The sequence below is a fragment of the Ursus arctos genome, unplaced genomic scaffold (assembly GCF_023065955.2).
Source record: "Ursus arctos isolate Adak ecotype North America unplaced genomic scaffold, UrsArc2.0 scaffold_27, whole genome shotgun sequence".
NCBI lineage: Eukaryota > Metazoa > Chordata > Mammalia > Carnivora > Ursidae > Ursus > Ursus arctos.
The window spans coordinates 35,323,166-35,342,901 of NW_026622952.1; the positions used below are offsets into that span (position 1 = coordinate 35,323,166).

General features: G+C 44.8%; 1 long non-coding RNA gene across 1 annotated transcript; it reads left to right on the forward strand.

Annotated features, from left to right (window-relative positions):
* The first annotated feature begins 544 nt into the window (after nt 1-544).
* Nucleotides 545-18,653, forward strand: LOC123001550 (uncharacterized). Its single transcript, XR_006410554.3, has 4 exons — nt 545-1,185; nt 14,532-14,779; nt 15,335-15,442; nt 16,359-18,653. It is a non-coding gene; the product is annotated as an uncharacterized LOC123001550 (long non-coding RNA).
* The last annotated feature ends 1,083 nt before the right edge of the window (nt 18,654-19,736 follow it).

Below are 19,736 nucleotides of genomic sequence, written 5' to 3' on the forward strand. Positions count from 1 at the left end.
TGGGTCTTGTATTTTTAATTTGTAAGATTTTTAAAAATCTTCTTTCATACACATTCGTTTATCAAAACATCCTGCTTTCATTTTATAGATGTTATATAATTCTTCAATTTCTTTGAGAATGCCAGAGTTTTTGTGTTTCTTTAGTTCTTTCCTACTCCCCACATTATCCTTTCCTTTTGGGATCATGTTTTCTATCTGTTTATCATGAACTGTCTTTTTCAAACTTTTTATCAATCCCAGGTTGGCCATTCATATTTAAGAGTAAGATTCTAGAAGTAGATTGGGAGCTTTGTAGATTCGGGTAAGGTTTTGTTTTAGGACCATGAGGCTGGGAGGCAGCTGTTGTCCTGGGAGTCCACCAAAACCAGAATGTGGAGGTGGTGACTCACTTGTCTAAAAAAGGAACCTGATTTGTCAGCTTTGGAATGTTCCAGTAATAGCATTCCACGTAATAGGCTAGGGACATTGATTGCTTAATTTACTTATCTTTAAAGAATCCACTTTCAGCTTCAAGTTTCACTCCTACTTTTGCCACACCGGAGTCTCTAATCCCTAAGTCTCTAAGGAGTTCCAAGGGCCAAGCCACCTCCCTCTTTGAGGCAAATGCCCCTGAGTGAGCGCCTCACCCTCCTTCCTCCACCCTGCAGGCTTCCCTCACCACTTCTCCACTGGCTGGCAGCCTTAACAGAATTTTGTTGAAATCACTCATCTGCGGATAGCCCCTCTCTACTCTCTTTGACGTTGTAGGTTAATGTGTTTTTAATCTTTTATTATCCTTACATTATAGGGTCTCTCAAGAGACAGATCTTTTTTTTTTTTTCTTTTTGCTATGGACTTAACCTCTCAATTTCTTAATTTTTCTCAACTGCAAAATGATCATTTTAAAGTCACTTATAATTTTAAAATTCTGCTATAAATCTCTCTCCTACTTGCGAGTTGACCTTAGATCCCAAAAGCGTGTGCTTCCCCAGTCTGCCGTTAAGTGTCCTCGGACTTCATGTTGAATGAATCATTTCACTTTCCCCCCTAAAGGGACTGATTTGTTTTTACCTGTCGCATGATCTCCCGGGAGTTGCTTGGCAGGAGCATTCGCCATTACTGCACAGGTCCTTCCGTCTCACCTGGATCAGCCCGCACGGAGTCACTCCTGGGAAGAGTAGCCGGAAAGCAGCTCAGAATCTGCAGGTAGGAGTCTTTGCCCTTCTGACTCGCAGTGTAGGGCTTCTATTCAGAATGTCTCTGATTTTCTGTGTCAGGGGCATCTTAATATTTGTAGCACGTCTCTCTGAATTTTCATTTCAGCGAGACTTTTGTTCTCCTGGAGTCTGCTGTTCTGGACAAAGACTGCCTATCATTTTGAAGTTTCCTTTGGCATTTTTCCAAAGCGAATTTTTACCATGCCACTGAGTCTATATTTAAGTCAGATCATTTCACATTTGGTGAAAACCTGTCTGGATATTTTGTGTGATGCTGATAGGCAGAATTTTGATTTTTGTTTTTTGCTTTATTTTTTGGTTATGTTGATCAATACAATTTAAAACCAACGTAAAGTAATAGAGTGTTACATCTCACAAACCATGTCTTCATGGTACAATAATATTGAGAAGAAAAATAACTAAGACTTAGATAGTTCTTATAATATGCTTGGCACTGTTCTGGGGAATTTGCATTAATTAATTCCTTTAATCCTCACATGGCCACATGGGATAGCTACTATTACATTGTGCACATGAGGGAAATGAAGCCAGGGTACAAATCCAGGCTGTCTGGCTCCAGAAGGATGCGTTTGTGGAAAGTTGTTTTCTTTTCAAAATTGTCCAGAAAATACCTGATCCTGAGGAAGAGACATGAACCCTGGACTTACTTAGGTGGAGAAATAGGAAGAAGGTGAAGGGTTATCTTAGCAATCAGAAAATGGTACGCTAGTTTGTAAGGATTTGTAAAAAACATATTTTATTTAAAAAACATGAATTCCTCCATATCCTACCACTTTTCGATGTATTGTTGAAGAGAATTTTGTACTTCCATTCACCGATCTCCTCATTCGTTCAACATTTATTGGGCGCTAACTGTGTGGCCCACTTGAGCCCAGGTAAGGGGGAGACGTTCGTGAACAAACATGGAGGCTACCTGGAGCGGGGAGCAGGCAGCTGGGGGCAGGAAGCATAATAAGCAGGTGGCGGGTTAGAGGCGGGAAGAGGAAGGTCTGGGGTGCTCAGGGAGGGGATGGTGACAGGTGCCTGGTTGCTATCTGGTGGTCACAATCAGTCTTGTAATGAAGGTTAGAGCTGAGCTAGGACCGGAAGGGGGTCAGGGGGCCTGCCTGCTCCGTGTAGGGGAAGGCTGTTCCCAGCAGAGGGAATTGCCACGGCAAGAGCTCCCCAGCATGGAGAGACAGCAAGGAGGCCCTTGTGACTGGGCAGGGGGCAGCGTGCGCTGCGATGAGCTCCAAGAGGGAGCAGGAAGCCAGAACACGGTGGGCTGTGGGGCTTCGTTTGGGGCCTTGGCTTCCACCCTGAGTGAAATGGAAGAGCATTACGGGCTTTGACACGGCCTGACTTACATTTGCCTGGACGGCTCTGGCTGCTGTTTTGAGAGTAGACCATGGAGGTCAAGGGTAGGGGCGGAGAGACCGCCAAGAGACCAAAGCCGTACTCAGGCAGGAGACAGCGGTGACTCGCACCAACACAGCGGAGGTGGTGACAGATGTGCGGATGTCAATGTATTTTGACGTTGGAGCTGGCAGGATTTCCTTATGTATCAGATTTGGGTTCAGAGAAAAATTCAGGATCCAGAATTGGACTCCCTGGTTTTTGACTGCCATCAGGACGAGGGGACGTTGCATGCCGAGCAGGTATGAGTGGCTTGTACCGCTGAGGCTCAGATGTCACGCAGACATCCAAGTGTCAGACAGGCAGGCAGATTTCACGAGGGAGAGTTTAGAAGAGCGGAGTGGGCTAGAAATTCAAATTGCTGCTGTGAATACTTCCCTAAAGTAATTGATCTAATTTACAGTTGGGCGTGATTTTTAAAGAATCCTTGGGAACACCCAAGAATTCTTGAAAGTAAGAACTTTTAGCCTCCAAATGATTTCAAGTAAATAAAAACATTTATAAATTCTAAATTTAATAATCACATGGACATCACACATTTTATAAATCTTAGGGACTGAATCGTGTTTCCCCAAGGTTCGTATGTTGACGCTCCTGGGACCTCAGCACGGGACTGTCTTTGGAGGCTGGGCCTTTAAAGAGGTCATTGAGGTAAAATGAGATTATATGGATGGGCTGTAATCCCATGTGGTTGGTGTCCTTATGAAAAGAAGAGGCCAGGACACACACACACACAGAGAAAATGGTTGTGGAGGCCCAGGGAAAAGACGACCATCTGCAAGCCCAGGAGAGAGGCCTCAGGAGAAGCCAGCCCTGCGGACAACTTCATTTCGGACGCCCAGCCTCCAGAGCTGCGAGACAAATGCCCCTCGGCGCTAAGCCCCCCGGTCTGCGCTACTCCGCATTGTATTAGCAACTAACACAATAGAGATATAATTGAACCTGAATTCCTTTCAGTTATAATGTTTTCTTTTTGTATTTTTAAGGCAGTGAATTTTTCCTATAGTTTGGCAGGTTTTGTAAGCCCAGAAATATCAGTAGCCTGGGCACTGAGCCCAAGGCTGAGATGGCCCTGGTGCTGGGCTGCATGGGAAGGCTTCCACGAAAGACAGGGTGGCTGAGACTTTCCTCACAGGAGGATGGGATATCCTGGTTCTCGATGCGTATCTATGGTGACGAGACCTTTGTGTTTTATTTTCAAATTCTGCCTTTTCTTCCTGTCTGGGTGTTGCCTTTCAGAGGGAGTGCTGGAGGGACACAATTATTTTTTGGCTCAGTCTTTCAGAATAAGACTTTATTAGCATATTTATTTTACCAAAGTCTAGGGAAGTCATTGTAATTTAATATAATTTATTACCCCCAGTCTGTTGTGTGCACTGTGTCAGTTTGTTAGTGGGCAAGATAGTGTTAAAACAGTTGTTAGGAGATTGAACTTAGTGCAGTTAAGAGCCTGACAGTCGTGTTGCGTCAAGTTTCTGCCTGTTAATTACAGGGAAACGGATCAAGACACGTGGTCATGTGCAAAGTACATCATTTGATCAGTGTTGTAGAGCACTGAACAAGAGTACGGTCAGCCGGGATCTGCGCCCAAAATTGGCCTTGCAAAGATCTAACGGTCCAGAAAACTGACCCCAGACTGCTGCTGACATCAGATATTCCCGTAAGGAAGGATAAAATGTTTCCATTTAGCATCAGTGATAAGGCTGAGAATAGGACTAGCTCGGGGAAGTAGCACTCACCAGTGGGAGTCCCAGCTCCCTGTGGGCAGGACCAAAGTACCTCCAGAACATTGGCTGGAGCCTGGAACACAGTAAGCCTTCCCTACAGGTTTGCAGAATAAATAGTTTGGATTCTTTTCTTATGAGCAGGTTTTGTGAGGAGGTAGGGGAAAGAGCCTGAAATATAAGATCACCACTCTCCTAATAAAATAAAATCCAAAACCAAGAATCAGAATCCTAATCCAGAATCAAGTCTTGGCTGCAGAAGGAGACTCTCTGTGCCGAGAGGGATAGCTGGGCTCCCTTCACAGAGGATTCAACTTCTGCTGGGATTCTTTTATTTCATGGAGCTCTGCCCCTGTGCCTGGCCACACAGGTGTGTCGTACATACTTCGAAGCCCTTGTGCCAGTCTGGACACCATTGCCTTCCCTGTGTTCCCTTTAATACAGCTTCAGGAGGCTGGGGCCCTTCAAACACCGTCCAAAGGTGAATCAGTTGGACAAGAAAGCAAAGCGCATAGGAGCATTAGAGCAGCCCTGCTTTCAAAGGCTGAGCTATCGACTTTCCAGCTCCAAAGACCTGGCTCCAACTGGGTCACCCTGTCTGGGTTCTTTAATTCCAGCTCTTGGCCTGTCTTCAGAGAGCATCCTCATCCAGCAAGATCCCTGGCCCAGAGAACCGGGGTCCCTTTCTCTGTCCTATCCGAGGCTCTCCCTCCAAATTCCAGATTCAGAGGTAAACGATGGGCTCATTCCCCTGCTGACTGACCTCCTAAAATGACTCTTTCTCCAGATGAGCCTTCCACCTGCACCTGCAGAGTGGGGCCCCGGCGCCAGCACCAGACCTGCACATCCATACCTGAGTGTATCACCACTGTCCTGGGTGTCACATGCAGACCCCAACACATGTGGAGGTAGAGAGGAAGGGAACCTCCTGAAAACAGCTGGGGCCACCCAAGAAACGCACTTGGCCTGCTTTACAGTTCCGCCCCAGGCACGCTCTGCATTTATGACATTTGAGCCGGTAATCTGAGGATTGAAACTGAGAGATTGTCTCTTTAAAGTGGTCACAGGAATGTCAGAAACAAGTAGCAGCTCCATTTTAATGGTTTATCGTGGGGAAGTAGCAGCCTGGCTGCCAGGACTCCAACCTTCGAGGGTCCCTCTGTCCCAAGTCAGGTTACCCCTTCTGTGAAGAAGAAGGAGGGAGAGGAGGTGGGAGGGAGGAGGAGACCTCTCTGGAGGGCAGGTGGGTCCAGGTTTTTGTTTCCTTGTTGGGGTTTTGCGTGTAAAACTCTTAAAAACAAGGCTGGCCTCTCACACCTGTCATGCCTCCCTCAGCTTGTTTGTTTTCCTAGGCGTTTATGGAGCTGTCATTGGTTAACAGATGCCAAGTGGTTTCATGTTCTAAGCGCCCCCCCCACCAACCAGGCTTCAGCACCACACCCACCTTTGTAATGAGCCTGAACTTGCCATTATCCAAACACGAGCTACCGAACTGAAAACTCAACTTTATGATTTAATGCACAGGTTGGTTTTTTTTTTTCCTCCCCGAAGAAAATTTATCTGATCTTGGCCAGGTTTTAGTTTGTCATTATGTTGCATGCAATGTTCTTAAATTAATCTTCCCTCTACTCCAGTAGCTTTGGTTTCCATCAGTCATACCTTGTCCAAAAATCCTTTATTTGCCCATATTCTGATTACTGATATTTCCTAGGGACAATCTCTTGAAACAGCTCACAGCATTTTCACATAGCCAGGTCAGGTATTAAGGACCAAGTGTCTCCTATAATTTATAAGGAATAAAAAGTGCTTCTCTGAGTTTTTCTTTTTCTTTTTTTCCTCTTAGAAAGGATGACTTGGGATATACCCAAGGCTTCTCGAATTTGAGTATGTCTTAGGACAGATCTTGGTTTCCTTGTGGTCTGGCACTTTCATCTTCTACTCTTTCCTGTCTCAATTTTATTCCATGTGGGGAAAAATGTCAACATGAGTGTCAAGCAAGAATTCCACTTTGACACAAAACATTGGAGGTGAATTCTTTATTCTTTACCAAAACGTAGGAAAGAAAGGAGATCCAAAATTTAGATTTTTCTGCTTCTCCTTCATAGAAATAGCAGCTCTTGCCTAGGAATGGCTCGGTACTGTAGATTCTTCTGAACCACAGTTGTCTTTTAACCTTTGTGAGTTTTAGTCTAAATAAAGTAAGTGTCTTTGACTTTCAGTTCAGCTTCCAAACGGGGAAACCATGTACATAGTGCCTCTGTGGGGCTTTTTCTGTTTTACACTTTTTCTCTTTCTCCCAAATTATGACTTTGCTCAGTAAGTCTTAACAATAATTTCTAAATTAGCCCTGTCTGAACTTGCGTTTGGTAATCTTAGGTATTTAATTGTAAGTGTCATAGATTCCTAGCATTTCTCAGGGCAGGTGTCGGATTAAAAAAGACAGTTGACGTCCTCATTGTGCGGTCATTACAGTATTTTCCATGCCAGGAGCAAGGTAATTAACATTGCTGTCTTGCGCGGGGCTAGTGCAGCGACTTTCTCAGCGGCCCCCTCCCGGATACGCACCGCGCGGCACGATCTGCTTCCCGTTTGTCCAGGGCAGTCCCGCGGGGGTTCTCCGTGAGAAGGCCAGGCGGTGGGAGGCAGCGGAGCAGCTCCATCAAGAAGCAGGGTAGCCGGAGCTCCTATGCGGTGCTGTCCGCTGAAATGTTTATCTTACACGGCTCTTGGAAGGGGAACAGAAACCGTGATTTTAAATTGACTTAGGAGAGATTATGTCGTGGAGAAAATCTGATGCGCTAAGTGTTCACAGGAGAACGGTTCAGAGTTCCGAGTCAGATTTTGTGGTGTTCATCATCCTCCAAATTGTTTCCCAAAGCTCAAGGCCGCTTCTGAAGTCGGTAGGCGCTCCGGACGGAGTACGGAGAGAAACCGCCACGGGGAAATAGAGGTTTCTTGGTACCGATTCTGAAGTTCTTTCGCGGTTAACATTTTTCGGTGCTTCCCAGATAGTCAATGCTTATGCCCCTGTCTCTTCTCCAGTTGGAATCTCACCTGAGCGTTTAAATAGACCGCCGGCAGATCGGCTGGTGGGCAAAGAATCCAGAGCCGAGGAGAGTGGACTGTTTAGGAGAGGTGGCATCCGGGTGAGGGAGTGTCGCCTGGCCCCCAGGCCCGCAGACGGCAGCCCGTGCACCCCTCCTGACTACCTCTCTGCCAGTCATCCCCGCCTTGCGGCTTGGGTTGTGCCTCGTCACCTTGCCAATACCTGGTGACTCGGCCTTACCCCTTTTTCTGAGTTCTGGTCTGTGCGTTCACTCCTTGGCCAAGTCACGCTCCTAAAAATACTCCTTGAGCTCCTGCCCGGGTTTGGGTCACAGTCTTCCTCCAGTCCAGACGCCAGACAGTTGATTACGTGTTTCCTTAGTAAATCACGCCCCAGTTCCTGCCTTCTGAGATGGCCCTTATGGATTTTAATCGGATTAGAGATGCTCTCTAACTCACTTTATTCAATAAAAGTTTACATTGAGTATACACTTAAACTGAAAAAAATCAAATACCTTTTGGAAATAGTCAAAGGAAATCAGGGACCAGTGAAGACTGGGAGAATGGAAAACTTCCAGAATTCCTAAGTGGTATTGCTCGCTTCCTAGAATCATATAGTTACTATTATTTTATGTTTCAGAAATTTTCAGTCCATCACCTTTTTTTATTGTTAAAAAAAATCAGCGAATGGTTTATTTAATTTATTTTTTAGAAAAGGTTTTATTTATTTGAGAGAAAGAACACGAAAGAGAGAGCAAGGGAGCAAGCATGAACAGGGTAGGGGGAGCAGAAGGAGAGGGAGAAGCAGGCTCCATCCCAGGACCCCGGGATCATGACCTGAGCCAAAGACAGACGCTTAACTGACTGAGCCACCCAGGCGCCCCATGAATGGTTTATTTTAGATGCAATTTTTTAAAAAGATTTATTTATTATATTTATTTTTAGAGAGAGAGAGTGAACACGAGCAGGGGGAGGGACCAAGGGAGAAGGACAGAATATCAAGCAGAACCCTGCTGAGTGCAGAGCCCGATGCGGGGCTTGATCCCATGATCCTGAGATCATGACCTGAGCCGACATCAAGAATTGGATGTTGGGGCCCCTGGGCGGCTCAGCCCATCAAGTGTCTGCCTTTGGCTCAGGTCACGAGCCAGGGTCCTGGGATTGAGCCCCAAATCGGGCGCTCTGCTCAGTGGGAGCCTGCTTCTCCCTCTCCCTGCTGCTCCCCCTGCTTGTACTCTCTCTCACTTCAAATAAATAAATAAAATCTTAAAAAAAAAAAAAAGAATCGGTGCCCAACCAACTGAGCCACCCAGGTGCCCTTCGACAGAATTCGAAGTAGATTAGTTCGTTACTCTTCTTCTGATCAACTGCTTAATCAATTGCTTACTATGAGATCAGAGAAGACAGTGGCCAACTTCAGAATACCCCAAATTAATGTTCTCAAATAGAAGAATAAATAAAGATCTGAATATTTTTTCCAACTGTATTGAGGTATAATTGACAAAATTGTAAGAGAAAGTGTACAGTGTGATGATTTAACGTACGTGTGCGTTGTGAGAGGATTCCCCCCACTGAGTGAATGAATGCATCCATCACCGCACATATGTACATGCGGGCACACCCCCCTTTTCTTGGTGAGAACATTTTAATTCTACACTCTTAGGAAATTTCAATTATATAGTGTAGTGTTGTCAACTATAATCACCACGCCATACACTAGATCTTCAAACGTTATTCATGTAACAACTGAAGGTTTGTACCCTTTTACCACCTTCTCCCTATTTGCCCCACACCCAGCCCCTGGAAACCGCTTTTCCCCTAAGAATTAGCCTGCCCCTCTCTCTTTCTCTTTTTTCTTTCTTTCTTTTTTCTTTCTTTCCTTTTTCCTTCCTTCCTTCCATCCTTCCTTCCTTCCTTCCTTCCTCTCTCTTTATCTCTTTCTTCTTTCAGATTCAACATTTTAGTGATACCATGTGGTAATATTCTTTCTCTGGCTGATTTCACTTATTTTTTTTTAAAGGATTTTATTTATTCGACAGAGATAGAGACAGCCAGCGAGAGAGGGAACACAAGCAGGGGGAGTGGGAGAGGAAGAAGCAGGCTCATAGTGGAAGAGCCTGATGTGGGGCTCGATCCCATAACGCCAGGATCACGCCCTGAGCCGAAGGCAGACGCTTAACCGCTGTGCCACCCAGGCGCCCCTGGCTGATTTCACTTATAATAGCCTCCAGATTCATCCATGGTTTTGCAAAGGACAGGATTTTCTTTATTCATCTGTCCACATACACTTGGGTTGTTTCCATTCCTTGGATATTGTGACTAATGCTGCTATGAACATAGGAGGACAGATGTCTCTTCTAGATAATGTGGTCCTTTCCTTTGGACAATCCAGAAGTGGGATTGTTGGATCATATGGCAGTTCTGTTTTTAATTTCTTGAGGAACTTCCATAATGACTATACCAATTTACATTCTCACCAAATGTACAAGGATATCCTCACCAGCATTTATACTTTTTTGTCTTTTCGATAATAGATGTCCTAACTGGTGTGAGGTGATAACCTTATCCTGGTTTCGATTGGCATTTCCCTGAGGTGGTGATGTTAAGCACCTTCACATGTATTTTTTTGCCATTTGTATGTCTTCAGGAAAATGTCCATTTAGGTTCTTTTCCCGTTTTTTAATTGGGTTGCTTATTTATTTATTTTCTTTTTGCATTAAGTTATATGGGTTCCTTGTATATTTTGGAGATTAACACCTTATGAGATAGATGATTTGCAATTATTTCCTCCCATTCCATAGGCTGCCTTTTCATTTTGTCAATGGTTTTTTTTGTTGTGAAGCTTTTTAGTTTGATGTAGTCCCAATTGTTTATTTTTGCTTTTGTTGACTTTGCTTTTCATGTCAAGAAAAAAAAAAATCATTGCCAAGACCAACATCAAGGAGCTTACTCTCTGTTTTTTGGGGGGTTTTTTTGTAGGAGTTTTACAGTTTCTGGTCTTGTGTTAAAGTCTTTAACCCATTTTGAGTTGATTTTTGTGTATGGTGTAAGATAAGCATCCGGCTTCATTCTTTTGCATGTAGCTGTCCACTTACTGAACAGACCATCTTTTCCCCACTGTATATTCATGGCTGTCCTGTTGAAAATTGATTGACCATATATGCATGGATTTATTTCTGAGCTTTCTATACTGCTCCGTTAATTTATGTGTCTGTTTTTATGCCAACACCGCATGTTTTGATTACCACGGCTTTGTAATATTGTTTGAGATTAGAAAATGTGCTGCCTGTAGCTTATTCTTTCAGAAGATTGCTTTGCTAATTTGGGGTCTTCAGTGGTTCCATACAGATTTCAGGATTTTTAAAAAACTTCTGTGAAAAATGCTGTTAGAATTTTTATAGGGATTGCATTGGACCCATAGATTGCTTTTGGCAGTATGAACATCTCAACAATATTAAATTTTTTAATCCATGAACACAGAATATATTTCCATTTATTTGTGTCCCCTTTAATTTCTTTCATCAGTGTTTTTAGTTTTCAGTGTACACGTCTTTTACCTCCTTGGTTACATTTATTCCTAAGTATTATATTCTTATTGATGTTATTGTAAATGGGATTGTTTTCTTAATTTCTCTAATAGTTCATTGTTGGTATATAGAAATGGAACTGGTTTTTGTGTATTAATTTTGTGTCCTGCAACTTTGCTGAAATCATTTGTCAGTTCTAACAGTTTTTTGAAGGAGTCTTTAGATTTTTCTATATGTAATATCATGTCATCTGCAAATAGAGACAATCTTACTTCTTCCTTTCTGATTTGGATTATTTCTTTTCTTAGCTAATTACTCTGGCTAACTTACTAGTGCTGTGGGGAATACAAGCGGTGAGAGCAGGCACCCTGGTCTTGTTTTTGATCTTACAGGAAAGTTTTCAATATTTCATCGTGGAGTATGGTTTTAACTATGGGCTTGCATATATGGCCTTTATTATGCTGAGGTACCTCGTTTTTTTCATGAAAGGATGTTGAATTTTGTGACATACTTTTTCTGCATCCATTGAGATGGTCCTATGGTTTTTATCTTTTGTTTTGTTAGTGTGCTTTTATCACATTAACTGATTTGTAGATGTTGAAACATCTCAGTGGCATCTCTGAAATAAATCCCACTTGATCATAGTCTATGATCCTTTTAATGTATCATTGAGTTCAGTTTGAAATATTTTGTTGAAAAATTTTGCATCTGTGTTCATCAGGGATGTGGCCAGCAATTTTCTGTTCTTGTAATGTTCTTGTCTAGTTTTTATATCAAGGTAATGCCTCATAAAATGAATTTGGAAGTATTCCTTCCTCTTCTGTATTTTGGAAGAGTTTGAGAAGGATTGGTATTATAACTGCTTTGTAGAATTCACCAGTGAAACCATCTGACCCTGGACTTTTGTTTGTTGGGAGGTTTTTGATGACTGATTTAATCTCCTTACTAGTAATTGGCCTGTTATGAATTTCTATTTCTTTATGATTCAGTCTTGGTAAGTTGTATGTTTCTAGGAATTTATCCATTTCTTCTAGGTTCCCCAATTTGTTGTCCTATAACTAACTGTTCATAGTAGTTTCTTACAATCCTTTGTATTCCTGTGTTATGGATCTGAATATTTCCAACTTTCACTGAAGATCAGTAGCTTCAGAAACATTTTAGCCATGCTTCTGCACCACCACCACTGTGAAACAGAGAGACTGATTCTCAGATAAAGAGTGTGCTTTAGTTACATGTAAGATGCCTTTGGTGCTTGCCATGTCTGTGGTCCCTTCTGGGAAGCTTAGAGAAGCAGAGCAAAGGCAGTGAGCAGAGCCCTAGGTAGTGGAAGCCTTGGATAAGTAAGAAGCCTTGGATAAGCCTTGGCCACGTTCCGTGGCCTTGGAACGGCTGAATCCCCCGTATGACAGAGCCCTAGTGTCTGGAGCAATGGGCACGTGCCACCAGAGGGCTGATGATGGCATCTCTAGAACTGTCTTGCTCCTTGACTTCTCTGTCAGGGTTGGCTGAAGTCTTGGCCGTGCTGCTGCTCTTGGTGCCGTGGTCTCTCCAGGTTCACTGTGCATCCCCACTGCCCATGCCCAAGACTGATGGAATCTCTTTGCAGCAGGAAAGAGCTTACCTACCAGCAAGCCTCAGGAGCCTCAGGGAATCAGAGCCGCATAGGGGTAGCTTTGCTGCGCTGAGTCCTGTCCTGTCACTGAAACTTTTGGGCTTCACTTTCTCATCTACAAGGAAATTCTTGAGGAGGGCTCCTCAATAGTGAAGGGCCCACTATGTGTGAGGCATGGGGCTAAGTACTTAACATGCTTATCTTTTTTCAGTAATTGCAGGAGACCCATACAGTGGGGGGCGTTGTTGGTGTTTCACAGGTTAGGAAACAGGCATGGAGAACTCTGTGACTTGCCCAAAGTCACTCCTGACTGAGTGACAGAACCAGGTTTCGCTTTCCGATCTGATTACTTCAGAAGTCAGTATTTTTCACCACTATGCTGATCTGTTCTGTTTTTTTCTTTTTTAAAATCACTCATGTTTATCATGGGTGTTGGTATTGGAAACTGCAAAATGACCCATGGATTGAGAATGTCAAACATGAAGCAAAACACTGTGTTTTTAATAGGGCGTCGTCCTTTGTATGTGTGGACAGGGCTCTTAACCGCCAGTATGGCACGTACTGTGAGCTTCTTTTTTTTTTTTATAGCAGTAAGAGAATTTTGTTTGTTCATTTATATTCTGAACAGGTTACACTTGTCTTGCGCCTCATAACTCACATGTTGCACTTGGCATTTAAAGAGTAGCTTCATGAAATAAAGATCAGAGGTGGGTGGCCTAAGGAGAGAGTTTGGAAAGACTAGAAAAGGAAAATTTCTCAGACCATGCAGTGAATGTGATGTTTTCTATTCTCAATAGTAAGTCTAATTCGCTTTATGGGTCAGAGAGTGATTTGATAAAGACTGACAGAATCATTGACTTTCCCATAGCAATGCTGTGTGTGTTTATGACTGTGTGTGTATGTTGTGACGTATTCACCCATGCAAACCCATCATATCCAATTCCCTTGGGTGCTGGGTTCCCAGGAGTTGTGTGCCAGGATGGGAGTCACAGGACTAAAATGTGTGTGATTTTCAGGGAAGAATGATTGGTTTTACAGTTGATGGAGATGGAAACTTGCTTTTAACTTGACTTTTTTTTCTTTCCTTTTTAAAGTAAAAACAGGAGTTTCTAATCTCATTATAAAGGTAACATATCTTCATATCAGATAAATTGGAAAATACAGAAAGCCCCAGATTTATACAGAAATAAAAATATTGACTTTAGTTTTCAGTCCCTTTATTTCTCATCCTAAGTTTGCATATGGAATTTCCAGAAAGAGAATGCCCAGGGGCATCTGAGTGGCTCAGTCTGTTAAGCGACTGCCTTCAGCTCAGGTCCTGATCCCAGAGTCCTGGGATCCCCTCTCCTTCTGCCCCTCCCCTCTGCTTGTGCTCACTCTCTCTTTCATGCTATCTCTCTCTCTCAAATAAATAAATAAAATCTTTTTTAAAAAGAGAGAGAGGTAGAGAATGCCCAGATCTAAATCTTGCCTGCTCAGCCCTCACCTCCCCGGAGGGAGCCAACTTCTCGTGCTCCATGAGGCCCTGCTTGCCAAGGGGCAGCCACGCTCTGGGCGGACCTTCTCCTCTCTCCCTTGGCAGGCTCTCGTGGTTTCACATATCACCTCTTGACTCCGCACTCTGGATTTCCAATCCTGACGTTCCATGTAATTAATCTTCTACAGAAAATGTAATGTTCAGCTCTACTTTTCACTCTCCTTGTACGACACACAGCTCTTATTACAAATGTCAGGACTGTCACAACACCCTCTAAACTGGTCTTCCTCACTCTTGGGCCTCTTGGAGTCTGTCTTTCGTGCTGGGATTAGCTTAAATTCTTTAAAGCAACACTCTAAACATTGGTCTTTCCCTTGGTCCTCTGATGCCTCTAGGGCAGGGTCGTAACCCCTTCACCTGGAAGTCAAAAGGCTTTGCAGTCTTGTTCTTATTTACTTGTTCAGCTTCTTTTTCCCACTACAGACTCAGTTCGACAGAAACATTTAGTGTGTACTGAAAATCCTCTCGTTTTAGGCTGGGCCTCCATGGCTGACTAAGGAGATGTGGCTAGAAACAAAATTTGCCACTTCTAGGCCTGGCCATCACAGCCGCCGTGTGACTCTCCAGGCCTCTCCTCATGTTCCATGGCGTCTTCGGAGGCCACGCGTTTCCCACTTGCAGCTACAAAGTGGCGGCGCCTCCCATCAGCCCTGGAGCCCTGGGTGATCCCGTGGAGTAGAGCCCCCTGCTGACCCACGTTGGAGGTGTAATGCCAGTAAGAAGTAAGTTTGGTTTTGCCTTAAGCCTTTGCGATTTTAGGCTTACACTGGTACTATGGTGGAGCCTTTGCTGTCCTAGCCAACCTCTGTGAGAACGCATCTCAGGTACCTCACGACTTAGTCGGAGGCCTCGTCTACTATTGACCAAGGATGGAGGGGAAATTGAGAAATAGTCCAAGTACCTCACAACTTAGTCGGAGGCCTCGCCTACTATTGACCAAGGAAGGAGAGAACGTGGAGAGATAGTCCATGACTCTAGTTCCAGACAACCACTGTAATGCTCCCCAGACTTGAGATTTCACCAACTAATGACAATCCAAAATAAAAACAAAGCTTGGCACAAATACCCAAATTATAATTTTGTCACGAAAAGGCATTTAAAAAAATCCTGTTCTCCATATTATGGTCACGTTACAAAATAAAGGACACACAACACTGCCTACCTTTTCTCAGAAGGGGAAACGTGCTGTCAAGACTGAGGGCACATTTTTAAATTGAATTTATTTCACTTCATAAAAAATGAGACTCTCTACACTGTCCCTCTTTTTCTCACTTCAGTGTTTCCCAGTAAGCACGTTGTCATGGGAGGTATGGTACTGACCGAAGGAGCGGAGTTCGAAAAGCGCAGAGAAGGTCCTCCAAGTGAAGCTGGAAGACCTGGAAGAGGTGGGTGGAGTTTTCCTCTAGATGTTAGCTGGCCCCTGGGAAGCTGTCTTATTTGCTGACTGCTGGACCTGGGGACCTTTGAGTCCTGTTGAGACCTCTCAGATTCTAAGAGGTACAGCAGTGACGCCAAAATGTGTGTGCAGTTGGGGGTTGAGGGTGTGTGGGGGTGGGGCGGTTAACCGGTGGTGGGGTTGGGTCAGAACCGAGTCTCACTCTATCATGCGAGTGCCACACTACTCTTGGGACTCTGAAGACTCCAGTCTGCAGGCGATCCCACAGAGCTCCCTGAGGTTCCTGGGACTGGCTCCGTGGGGGTCCTCCTGTGGTCTGGTATTCCTATTCCCAGGGCCTGGGGGCTGCCTCAGCCTCCCCTGTTGTGCATGGTCAGGTTCTTCCAGGCTCAGCAGCGGGGTCCCTTCTCCTCCCTAACCCCTAAGGGAGGACTCCTTCCCCTTTGTGTTCTCGTAGCATCGGGACTGTATCCCGTAGTAGGGCACTTCACAGTCAGCCGCAGTTCCTCGGTTCTGTGTTGCCTGGCTGAGTCGCTCTCGGGCAGCAGGGAGACCCTTATCTCTGTATTCCCACCACCTCCTTAATCCTGCACAGCTTAAACATGTGACAAACGTTTGTTGAATGAATGAATGAACAAATGTCTGGAAAGCCATATTTAAAAGATGCCACCCTGTTATGCTATCTTACGTTAGGAGAAAGGTATGCTGAATGTTCAAGTTTTTTTTTATTATCATTACTTTAAAGGGCTGACATTTTCTAACTTCCATGATATCTGACTGTAACTCATTGCCATTTTAAGTCTAGAATAGTACCTAGCGGCTTGTCACGTGTGCCTGTTTTACGAGCCTCCGAGGCACATTGCAGAAGGTGAGTTATAAATACTGCTCCCTTGGTTTCTGTGTAGGTGCCAGACTCCGTTTCTGCCATGCTTTCTGTTATCTCTTGTCACTGTGGAAGGCGCTGGAGAGTCTGCATTTCTGCCTCTTGACCTGAACCTGAACCTGAAGGCTTGCTTCGGCGATGGCAGCGCCGGTGCTTAGACGGAGTGACAGAAGGGGGAGCTCTGAGTCAGGTAATCGCGGCCACTCAGGCCACTCGTGGGGAGGCGTTGCTTTGCTTTCTACCTCCGGGACCGATGGGTTAGTGACGTGTTAGGATGGAAGAGAGTCTGGGAGGCAGCAACTGTCGTGTTGGGCGCCTCCCCTGGAATGGTCCCGTGGGGCAGGCGAGTACCCGCGTGGGAAGCACAGCTCCCTCCTGCCGCAGTCTGGCGGCGGGCCTGTCAGGTGTGGAGTGACCTTCACGCTGGGGTCCGTCCACCGTCACCCAGATCAGCTGGGCAGGAACAGGCGCCGAGGAGCAGGGAGCGGTGCACCTGCAGGCTCTCCAGCGCCCATCCCTCTCCCCTACGCCCTTCCCACGCTGCAGTCTTTAGTTGTCCAAGCAGGGCTGCGGCAGCAGAGCTCTTGCCTTCCTCGGGAGAGGCTGCTGGAAAGGGCAGGAGAGCCCCGGAAACCCGGCACCAGGTTAAATTCGATCCCCGCTGGTCCTTTAGAAACCTGCCACGCCCCAGGCCCTGCTGTCGTAGGCTGAGCGCTGCTGCCCTGCAAACGTCACCCACAGCAGGATGTGGCTCCCCGGCCAGGGTGACGGGAGGCCACGGCCAGAGGCGGGTGAGTGCCGGCGGTCACCCCTGCACCAGCTCTCCCGCTCCGCTCCCTCACCCCTGCCGACATTCACACACACCGGCAAGGCATGCTCGTTTTGCTTGAGAACACTCGGAATTTCCTCCCTGGCTCTCTTTTCTCTGTTTACAAAGACAGTGAGCACCAGGAACTTCACGTTACTGCTGAAGACTCCCCATCACTGAAGGGTGGAGCCGGGGCTAGGCTGGATGTCGGGCGGGTCCTCTGGCTGACGACATCCGCGGACACAAACCTGGTTCTGGGCTCAGACCCCCTTTTAGACTTAGGAATTGCTTCCTGACTTCTTCCCACATGCAAATGACTTATAATCTAGCTGGTCATTTACAGTTTTACAGTAGTCCTAAATTAACATTCCGACAAAGAATAAATAGCAGATAAACAGAAAGCAGAGTATTTACGTGTATCACTATTCTAGTATCATATTAATTTTCTTTAAAATTTTTTATTTCATAATTATTAAATTATTTTATCATCATGAATTATTTTTGATGGAGGTAAAATTCACCTAACATAAAATGGACCATCTTATGGTTCAGTACACTCACAGTGCCGCTGTCTAGTTCCAAAACATTTTCATCACCATAGAAGGAAGCCCAGGCCTCTCAGCAGTCACTCCCCTTTCCTTCGTCCCCATGGCCCCTGGTGACCACTGATCTGCTTTCTTTTTTTTTTTTTTTTAAAGATTTTATTTATTCATTTGACACAGAGAGAGACAGCCAGCGAGGGAACACAGGCAGGGGGAGTGGGAGAGGAAGAAGCAGGCTCATAGCAGAAGAGCCTGATGTGGGGCTCGATCCCATAACGCCGGGATCATGCCCTGAGCTGAAGGCAGACGCCCAACGACTGCGCCACCCAGGCGCCCCTGATCTGCTTTCTTTATTGGTGGACTTACCCACTTTGGAAATTAGGGGTGAATGGAATCATACAGTATGGGACCTTTGTGTCTGACTTCTTCGTTTATGATTTTAAAGCACCATTTTACACATTACATAAAATAAGAAACCTTAAACTTAATAGGATTATTAAGTGTTCACCCAGTTTCCCTGGTGAAGAGTATGGTGGTGATATTTTATTTATTCCTTTTTTCTCCCGCCATGCTGTACATCCCATCCCCAGGACTTATTTATCTTATAACTGGAAGTTTGTACCCTTTGACCCCATCACCCATTTTGCCCACCCCGCTTGTTCCCCTTTTCTGGCAACCACCAATCTAATCTATTCTCTGTATCTGTGAGTTTGTATGCTTATTTTTTTTTTTCTTTTTTCGATTCCACGTATAAATGAGGTCATACAGTATTTGTCTTTCCCTGTCTGACTTACTTCTCTTAGCATAATGCCTTCAAGGTCCATTGAGGAACAACAAATAAAAAAAAGTATTTTATTTATTCTTGATGCATTCCTTCACCTTGACAAACCAGCTCCACTGCCTTAAATATGCTTTATTATTATTATTAATAGACTTTATTTTAGAATAGTTCTAGATTGACAGGAAAGTGAAGCAGATTATACAAATGGTTAGTACCAAGTATATAGGAATATGCTATGTGTGTCACACAATTTCCCTTATTATTAACATCTTACCTTAGTATGGTATCTTTATCATAATCAATGAACAATATCAATGCATTATTACTAACTAAAGTCCATAGTTTATTCAGATTTCCTGCGTTTTTACCTAATATCCTCTTTCTGTTCTGGGATCCCATCCGGGATCTCACTTTGTTCAGATGTCTTGTCTCCTTGAGCTCCTGTTGACTGTGGCAGCTTCTGACTGTCTTTGTTTTGTTTTGTTGAGATTTTTTAAATTTATTTGACAGAGAGAGACAGTGAGAGACACAACACAAGCAGGGGGAGTGGGAGAGGGAGAAGCAGGCTTCCCGCTGAGCCGGGAGCCTGATGCAGGGCTTGATCCCAGGACCCTGGGATCATGACCCGAGCCGAAGGCAGACGCTTCACGACTGAGCCACCCAGATGCCCCATGACTGTCCTTGTTTTTTGATGATCTTGACAGTTTTGAGGCGTATGGGTCAGGCCTAGGGTAGGATTTCCCATTATTGGAATCTATTTGATATTTTTCTCATGATTAGTCTGAGGTTGTAGGTTTTTGAAAGGAAGGTCACAAATGTGCCATTTTCATCACATCATGTTAAGGGTACGTCTCAACATAATACATGACTGTTGATCTTGACCTTGGTCACTCGGCTAAAGCAGCATTTGCCAGGTTTCTCTGCTGTAAAGTTGCTCTTTTTGTCTCCCTTCCTGAGTTTTTTATGTTTCGAAAAATCTTATTCCCACGACTGAATTGTACTGCTTATGTAACCAAGTAGGTGTTTGTGTAGACACAGCTAGCCTTGAAGGTTTGAATGGCCTTGCTGTCTGTTTGGACTGCAGTGGTCCAAGTAGAGGCAAACGTATCCACGGGCTGTGTGTGCTGAAAGCCTACGCCCCTGCAGCAGCGTCCACAGGGTACGACCTGCATTCACAGAAGAACCAGACTTCCTCCCGGAACGCCAGACAGCTTCCCACGAGTAGCCAGCAGTTCCTGTCTGCTGGGATTCTTCTTCAGAGCTCATCCC